Below are 9,250 nucleotides of genomic sequence, written 5' to 3' on the forward strand. Positions count from 1 at the left end.
CATGGCCAGAGCGGACTCCTTTCTCTGATGTATCTCCAGATTCAGGGTCTACGTCTGATGCTCCAGATCAGACAGTTCCCAGTCAGTTAGGGGATCTTTTTGAGTTTGGGCATGCTATCCTCCTCGCTGCTTGACAGTACCGTAGTGTTGTGGGCCCCTTACCTCTGTAAATTTTTGTTTATTACTTCTCCCTGTGTCGTCAAATAACCTGGTAGAATTACACTGGGGTAGTACTCCCTGACTTCTGTGTCTGAATTGGAGGCAAAACTTTGCCATCAGGATCTCCTTCACAGGGAGACACCTCATCCTAGTGTGAGGATTTGGTTCCTGGCTACTCCTAGTCCCCTTCTTTGCCCAGTATGCCCACCGCTGGATGACCTGGTACTGTACCATGGGTAGATGCTGTTGCTGGAACCTGCTGTGAGGGAGACCCTGAGTATGGAGGGCTCCATGGAACCTAATTGCTAGGTGATGGGTCCTTTTTTTTCTGGAGAGGGAGGGGAAGGGGTATGGATAACAGCTTCTTAACAAAGTTTTGTCAGAGCCCCTGATCAGACGAAGAATTTTGGAACTATTGCTAAGATTCCCACTCCTCGTTCCTTGGCTGAGTATTCCTCTGTGACCTAAAGACTGGATTCTAAGGGGCCCCAAGCTAAAGTTAAGGTGGCCATAAACTGAGCGAATTTTGATCGGTTCCTAATGAATGCAGTTCAGGTATGCTAACAATTGCAGCATTGGCTCTTAGAGTACAATAGTCGCAGTGGAAGATTCCTCTATCTGCATCGTTTATCAAGAATGGTGACATTATAACTGAATTGCCAGCTTTGGGGCTGGCTTGTAGATTTTCTCCATCTAACCCAAAGCCACCTGTTGCTGGCCTATGGGTGGGCTGATGCCTATCCTGGTTCTTCTGGCACTCTTACGTACCAGCTAAGGATCTCTTTTCTCTGCCTACCCTTGCACGGTTATTCCTTGGCCACCCTTATACTAAAGTCAAGCTGTCTTCTGGGGCTATCCTCATCTGGTGAAATTGTGACACAGTGGTGATTCCTACAGGTTTTCCCATCTCACTAAATTGGGCAACCCAGGTTCTTCCTCGCTCCCTGATCCTGGGGGGTGGGGTTAAGGTTTGGGCCTTCCTAGGTGGACCAGCTGGTTTTTCCATTTGTACTTGTCCCGGGTTCCTCGAGACCTGTTTTTGAGTTTTGCATCATCGGTCGCTTCAGTTGGTCACACTTTGTGTTGGCCTACAGTGCCTTGAAAAAGTATTCATACCCCATGAAGATTTTGCACAGTTTGTCATGGTACAACCAAAACCGTCAATGTATTTTACTGGGATTTGATGTGATAGACCAACACAGTGGCACATCATTGTGAAGTGGAAGGAAAATGAGAAATGGTTTTCAAAATGTTTGACAAATAAATATGTGTAAATATACCATATCACCATAATATACCATGCCTTGGATTTGGGCATTGGTTCATCATGCCTTGGATTTGGGCATTGGTTCGTCATGCCTTGGATTTGGGCATTGGTTCTTCATGCCTTGGATTTGGGCATTGGTTCTTCATGCCTTGGATTTGGGCATTGGTTCGTCATGCCTTGGATTTGGGCATTGGTTCTTCATGCCTTGGATTTGGGCATTGGTTCTTCATGCTTTGGATTTGGGCATTGGTTCTTCATGCTTTGGATTTGGGCATTGGTTCTTCATGCCTTGGATTTGGGCATTGGTTCTTCATGCCTTGGATTTGGGCATTGGTTCTTCATGCCTTGGATTTGGGCATTGGTTCTTCATGCTTTGGATTCGGGCATTGGTTCTTCATGCTTTGGATTTGGCCATATGGTTCTTCATGCCTTGGATTTGGCCATTGGTTCTTCATGCCTTGGATTTGGCCATTGGTTCTTCATGCTTTGGATTAGGGCATTGGTTCTTCATGCCTTGTGTAATGTACGTGTAAGATTTATTGTAACGGACATGTAGGATTTGAGTGGAAATATGGAATCATAGTCATGACAGGTTGAGTAGATTAGATTATGTCAGGCCCTTTCATTGCAAAGGTGTGTTCAGGAACAGTCTGGTCATTGAGGATGTATATTGAGCGCCTGGGCAGTAGGGAAATGAATAGAAGGTACAAATGGTCTGGGGTCAGATGTGTATGTATACACAATTACTCCATAGGCCTTACAGACCCAATCATCATTTAGCATTAATTAGTCTAAAGCCAGGTTCCTGGAGGTGACAACTTTTGTGTGTCAATCAGGTTATCACCTTCTGAGGAAAACCAGTGACAGCAGACAGACTGTCTGCCTTTTGTGGAAAGCTTTATAAGTAATATTCACATCAAAGAAGTATGTTTAATCTCTTATAAAAGCCAAAATATTAGTTGGAGAGAGATGGAAATGCTTCCTTTGTGCAGACCATTCTGTGCGCTACATTTACATATAAGAATCATATTTGTGGCTTGGGGAGGAAGCCAGGGAAATGCATGGAATGATTAGATGACGCGGGGGTGCGACAGTCTGATGGTGTTTGGTACTGTTGCGATCGGGCTGACGCGCTGGTGTCAGAAATCCAATCCCCGACTTGGTGTTCAGGCCAGTCTCGGCCCAATTGAACTTGGGCAGGTCCATACACAGTACCTCTTGTAGGCAGGTCAGGACCACCTCCCCCAGAGTCAATTGGCCGAAGACTAATGTCCCGCCCATGTCCAAATCGCAATAAATTGAACGCACGGACATTTGGACAGGGTGATCCGTACGGAGCTGGTTCGATTGGCTAGCGGATTGCCAAGTTTCTGGCTTGCTCCAGCCGCAGGGTAAAGTGTTATTCTGTCTTTTTATTCCCTTTTATTTTATAGTAATTAGTCATTTGTGTGTCTTCTTATATCTTTTGTATTTCTGTAACTTGTTATATTTTGTACATGTTATGCACTGCCCACTTTGGGGAATTAAATCTTAAAATTAATTAGTGAACTTCTGTGTATTTAAGCTCGGGGTCATATCTTCGGAGAGACTAGATCGGGGAGACGAGATCGGAGAGATTAGATTGGGTTATATTGTATTGTATTTTAGTGCCTTTAAAACGCTCGGTTAAGCTCATTGCCAGTCTGTATGCAACTGCACTGTGAGTGGGCAGATTGCACGCAGATTGCAAAGGTAACAGATCTGCCAGACGGAGATCTGTGTGTGTGGGGTGTCTCCACAGACCATTCTGCGGATAAACTGTTGGGTGGTGGCAGGCTACCTTTGTGGTGCGTCTGGTGTGGGGGTGTGTGGACAGTGGAAGGGTTATCAACACCGGGGTTCAAGCTAGGATAGCTGAAGGGACCTTTAGAAGGGTGTGTGATTACTAAGCTGGTCCTCAACTCTAATCAGGGCACCAGGTTGTATGTAAGATCGTATCTGCCAGTGTGTGGTCAACCAGCTGGATTGGAGTGGAGTCTCCATCCGGTGGTGGCCAGAGGTAGTGCGGGCTGTGAAAAGGTATCATGGCTGATCTTATATACGGTTTGAGATATTCAAGTGCAAATCCCTTTACTATCCCCTCTTTACCACCCTGTCGCGGCCGCACGGTTAGCTAGTCGCTGTGGGCGTGGCGTGTGGTGGACACGTGACGGGGTGGATCGTTTTTAAGCAAATCCTTGACACCTTGGATTTGGGCATTGGTTCTTCATGCTTTGGATTTGGGCATTGGTTCTTCATGCCTTGGGTTTGGGCATTGGTCATTCATGCCTTGGATTTGGGCATTGGTTCTTCATGCTTTGGATTGGGGCATTGGTTCTTCATGCCTTGGATTTGGGCATTGGTTCCTCATGCTTTGGATTTGGGCATTGGTTCTCCTTGCCTTGGATTTGGGCATTGGTTCTTCATGCTTTGGTTTGGGGCATTGGTTCTTCATGCCTTGGGTTTGGGCATTGGTTCTTCATGCTTTGGATTTGGGCATTGGTTCTTCATGCCTTGGGTTTGGGCATTGGTCATTCATGCCTTGGGTTTGGGCATTGGTTCCTCATGCCTTGGGTTTGGGCATTGGTCATTCATGCCTTGGGTTTAGGCATTGGTCATTCATGCCTTGGGTTTGGGCATTGGTCCTTCATGCCTTGGATTTGGGCATTGGTCATTCATGCCTTGGATTTGGGCATTGGTTCTTCATGCCTTGGATTTGGGCATTGGTTCTTCATGCTTGGATTGGGGCATTGGTTCTTCATGCCTTGGGTTTGGGCATTGGTTCTTCATGCCTTGGGTTTGGGCATTGGTTCTTCATGCTTTGGATTTGGGCATTGGTTCTTCATGCCTTGGGTTTGGGCATTGGTCATTCATGCCTTGGGTTTGGGCATTGGTTCCTCATGCCTTGGGTTTGGGCATTGGTCATTCATGCCTTGGGTTTAGGCATTGGTCATTCATGCCTTGGGTTTGGGCATTGGTCCTTCATGCCTTGGATTTGGGCATTGGTCATTCATGCCTTGGATTTGGGCATTGGTTCTTCATGCCTTGGATTTGGGCATTGGTTCTTCATGCTTGGATTGGGGCATTGGTTCTTCATGCCTTGGGTTTGGGCATTGGTTCTTCATGCCTTGGGTTTGGGCATTGGTTCTTCATGCTTTGGATTTGGGCATTGGTTCTTCATGCCTTGGGTTTGGGCATTGGTTCTTCATGCCTTGGGTTTGGGCATTGGTTCTTCATGCCTTGGGTTTGGGCATTGGTTCTTCATGCCTTGGAATGGGGCATTGGTTCTTCATGCTTTGGATTGGGGCATTGGCTCTTCATGCCTTGGATTTGGGCATTGGTTCTTCGTGCCTTGGATTTGGGCATTGGTTCTTCATGCCTTGGATTTGGGCATTGGTTCTTCATGCCTTGGATTTGGGCATTGGTTCTTCATGCCTTTGGATTTGGGCATTGGTCATTCATGCCTTGGATTTGGGCATTGGTTCTTCATGCCTTGGATTTGGGCATTGGTTCTTCATGCTTTGGATTGGGGCATTGGTTCTTCATGCTTGGATTGGGGCATTGGTTCTTCATGCTTTGGATTTGGGCATTGGCTCTTCATGCCTTGGATTTGGGCATTGGTTCTTCATGCTTGGATTGGGGCATTGGTTCTTCATGCTTGGATTGGGGCATTGGTTCTTCATGCCTTGGGTTTGGGCATTGGTTCTTCATGCCTTGGGTTTGGGCATTGGTTCTTCATGCTTTGGATTGGGGTATTGGTTCTTCATGCCTTGGGTTTGGGCATTGGTCCTTCATGCCTTGGATTTGGGCATTGGTTCTTCATGCCTTGGATTTGGGCATTGGTCATTCATGCCTTGGATTTGGGCATTGGTTCTTCATACCTTGGATTTGGGCATTGGTCATTCATGCCTTGGGTTTGGGCATTGGTCCTTCATGCCTTGGATATGGGCTGTGGTCCTTCATGCCTTGGATTTGGGCATTGGTTCTTCATGCTTTGGATTTGGGCATTGGTTCTTCATGCTTTGGATTGGGGCATTGGTTCTTCATGCTTGGATTGGGGCATTGGTTCTTCATGCTTTGGATTTGGGCATTGGTTCTTCATGCCTTGGGTTTGGGCATTGGTTCTTCATGCCTTGGGTTTGGGCATTGGTTCTTCATGCCTTGGGTTTGGGCATTGGTTCTTCATGCCTTGGATTTGGGCATTAGCTCTTCATGCCTTGGATTTGGGCATTGGCTCTTCATGCCTTGGATTTGGGCATTGGCTCTTCATGCTTTGGATTTGGGCATTGGCTCTTCATGCTTTGGATTGGGGCATTGGTTCTTCATGCTTGGATTGGGGCATTGGTTCTTCATGCCTTGGGTTTGGGCATTGGTTCTTCATGCCTTGGGTTTGGGCATTGGTTCTTCATGCTTTGGATTGGGGTATTGGTTCTTCATGCCTTGGGTTTGGGCATTGGTCCTTCATGCCTTGGATTTGGGCATTGGTTCTTCATGCCTTGGATTTGGGCATTGGTCAGTCATGCCTTGGATTTGGGCATTGGTTCTTCATACCTTGGATTTGGGCATTGGTCATTCATGCCTTGGGTTTGGGCATTGGTCCTTCATGCCTTGGATATGGGCTGTGGTCCTTCATACCTTGGATTTGGGCATTGGTTCTTCATGCTTTGGATTTGGGCATTGGTTCTTCATGCTTTGGATTGGGGCATTGGTTCTTCATGCTTGGATTGGGGCATTGGTTCTTCATGCTTTGGATTTGGGCATTGGTTCTTCATGCCTTGGGTTTGGGCATTGGTTCTTCATGCCTTGGGTTTGGGCATTGGTTCTTCATGCCTTGGGTTTGGGCATTGGTTCTTCATGCCTTGGATTTGGGCATTAGCTCTTCATGCCTTGGATTTGGGCATTGGCTCTTCATGCCTTGGATTTGGGCATTGGCTCTTCATGCTTTGGATTTGGGCATTGGCTCTTCATGCTTTGGATTTGGGCATTGGCTCTTCATGCCTTGGATTTGGGCATTGGTTCTTCATGCCTTGGGTTTGGGCATTGGTCATTCATGCCTTGGGTTTGGGCATTGGTCATTCATGCCTTGGGTTTGGGCATTGGTCATTCATGCCTTGGATTTGGGCATTGGTTCTTCATGCCTTGGATTTGGGCATTGGTTCTTCGTGCCTTGGATTTGGGCATTGGTTCTTCATGCCTTGGATTTTGGCATTGGTTCTTCATGCCTTGGATTTGGGCATTGGTTCTTCATGCCTTTGGATTTGGGCATTGGTCATTCATGCCTTGGATTTGGGCATTGGTTCTTCATGCCTTGGATTTGGGCATTGGTTCTTCATGCCTTGGATTTGGGCATTGGTTCTTCATGCTTTGGATTGGGGCATTGGTTCTTCATGCTTGGATTGGGGCATTGGTTCTTCATGCTTTGGATTTGGGCATTGGCTCTTCATGCCTTGGATTTGGGCATTGGTTCTTCATGCTTGGATTGGGGCATTGGTTCTTCATGCTTGGATTGGGGCATTGGTTCTTCATGCCTTGGGTTTGGGCATTGGTTCTTCATGCCTTGGGTTTGGGCATTGGTTCTTCATGCTTTGGATTGGGGTATTGGTTCTTCATGCCTTGGGTTTGGGCATTGGTCCTTCATGCCTTGGATTTGGGCATTGGTTCTTCATGCCTTGGATTTGGGCATTGGTCATTCATGCCTTGGATTTGGGCATTGGTTCTTCATACCTTGGATTTGGGCATTGGTCATTCATGCCTTGGGTTTGGGCATTGGTCCTTCATGCCTTGGATATGGGCTGTGGTCCTTCATGCCTTGGATTTGGGCATTGGTTCTTCATGCTTTGGATTTGGGCATTGGTTCTTCATGCTTTGGATTGGGGCATTGGTTCTTCATGCTTGGATTGGGGCATTGGTTCTTCATGCTTTGGATTTGGGCATTGGTTCTTCATGCCTTGGGTTTGGGCATTGGTTCTTCATGCCTTGGGTTTGGGCATTGGTTCTTCATGCCTTGGGTTTGGGCATTGGTTCTTCATGCCTTGGATTTGGGCATTAGCTCTTCATGCCTTGGATTTGGGCATTGGCTCTTCATGCCTTGGATTTGGGCATTGGCTCTTCATGCTTTGGATTTGGGCATTGGCTCTTCATGCTTTGGATTTGGGCATTGGCTCTTCATGCCTTGGATTTGGGCATTGGTTCTTCATGCCTTGGGTTTGGGCATTGGCTCTTCATGCCTTGGGTTTGGGCATTGGTTCTTCATGCCTTGGATTTGGGCATTGGTTCGTCATGCCTTGGATTTGGGCATTGGTTCTTCATGCCTTGGATTTGGGCATTGGTTCTTCATGCCTTGGATTTGGGCATTGGTTCTTCATGCTTTGGATTTGGGCATTGGCTCTTCATGCCTTGGATTTGGGCATTGGCTCTTCATGCTTTGGATTTGGGCATTGGTTCTTCAGATACTTCCGTATTCCTGTTGTTCCTCTGGTGGGTGCTCCTCGCAAAGGTGTACATATATCTGTGTCAGTCAATGGATAAGAAAGAAAAGGACTTACTGTAGAATCCTTATGCTGGAGAACATTGAGAGGTTTTGATGATGGCCCTTGCACTGCTTGCTCTCAAAACTGAGACTGGGTAGAGAAGGGGTGATAGTGGAGGCTGGTGTTTCTGGTTGCCGATGTCCAATCCTCCAGTAGGTGGCAGTATAACCCAATGATTGAAGAATTCATTTGTCACTCAATGGATAAGCGAGACATTAAAAATACTTCTTTGGAGTTATTATGGTCTGTCACGGGTTAAAGATAATGCAGTCTCAGTGAACCATGATAAAATACCATACCGAGCGTGGGTGGGCGGAGTCTAGGTATGGATACCATGTTATATAAGATCACCATATAGCATGTGGGCAGTATGAGAGTCTGGGGACAGATACAAAATGATTGTAATATGTATAAGACCACCGTATACAGTGTGGGCGGAGTCTCGGTCTATTGTTGTAATATTATTATACAGGATATAAGATCAATATATGCAGAGAGCAGGAAACATTTTGTTACTCAGAAGAAAAGTAAGTGCAGTACTCTTCTGTACCAGCAGGGGGAGACAGAGCACAGTGTGCTGATGTTGTGCTGCAGCTGAGACTTCTATTATGGCCTTTTATTCAGCCCATGGAACTCCTATGTCTCCTACACTGAGATCTCCTACACACGATTCCTGAACAGGGATGGTGGGAACCCCTCATAATGGGCACAGTGGGCGTACAGACCCGAGAACTCAGCACAGGGATGGTGGGAACCCCTCATAATGGGCACAGCAGGTGTACAGACATGGGAACTTAGCACAGGGATGGTGGGAACCCCTCATAATGGGCACAGCGAGAGTATGGACCCGGGAACTCAGCACAGGGATGGTGGGAACCCCTCATAATGGACACAGCGGGCGTACAGACCCGGGAACTCAGCACAGGGATGGTGGGAACCCCTCATAATGGACACAGCGGGCGTACAGACCCGGGAACTCAGCACAGGGATGGTGGGAACCCCACATAATGGGCACAGCGGGCGTACAGACCCGGGAACTCAGCACAGGGATGGTGGGAACCCCTCATAATGGGCACAGCGAGTGTATGGACCCGGGAACTCAGCACAGGGATGGTGGGAACCCCTCATAATGGGCACAGCGAGTGTACGGACCCGGGAACTCAGCACAGGGATGGTGGGAACCCCTCATAATGGACACAGCGGGCGTACAGACCCGGGAACTCAGCACAGGGATGGTGGGAACCCCACATAATGGGCACAGTAGGGGTACAGACCC

Source organism: Staurois parvus, unplaced genomic scaffold, assembly GCF_062004578.1.
Source record: "Staurois parvus isolate SC_StPar_1 unplaced genomic scaffold, SC_StPar_1.0 ptg002776l, whole genome shotgun sequence".
In the NCBI taxonomy this organism is placed as follows: domain Eukaryota; kingdom Metazoa; phylum Chordata; class Amphibia; order Anura; family Ranidae; genus Staurois; species Staurois parvus.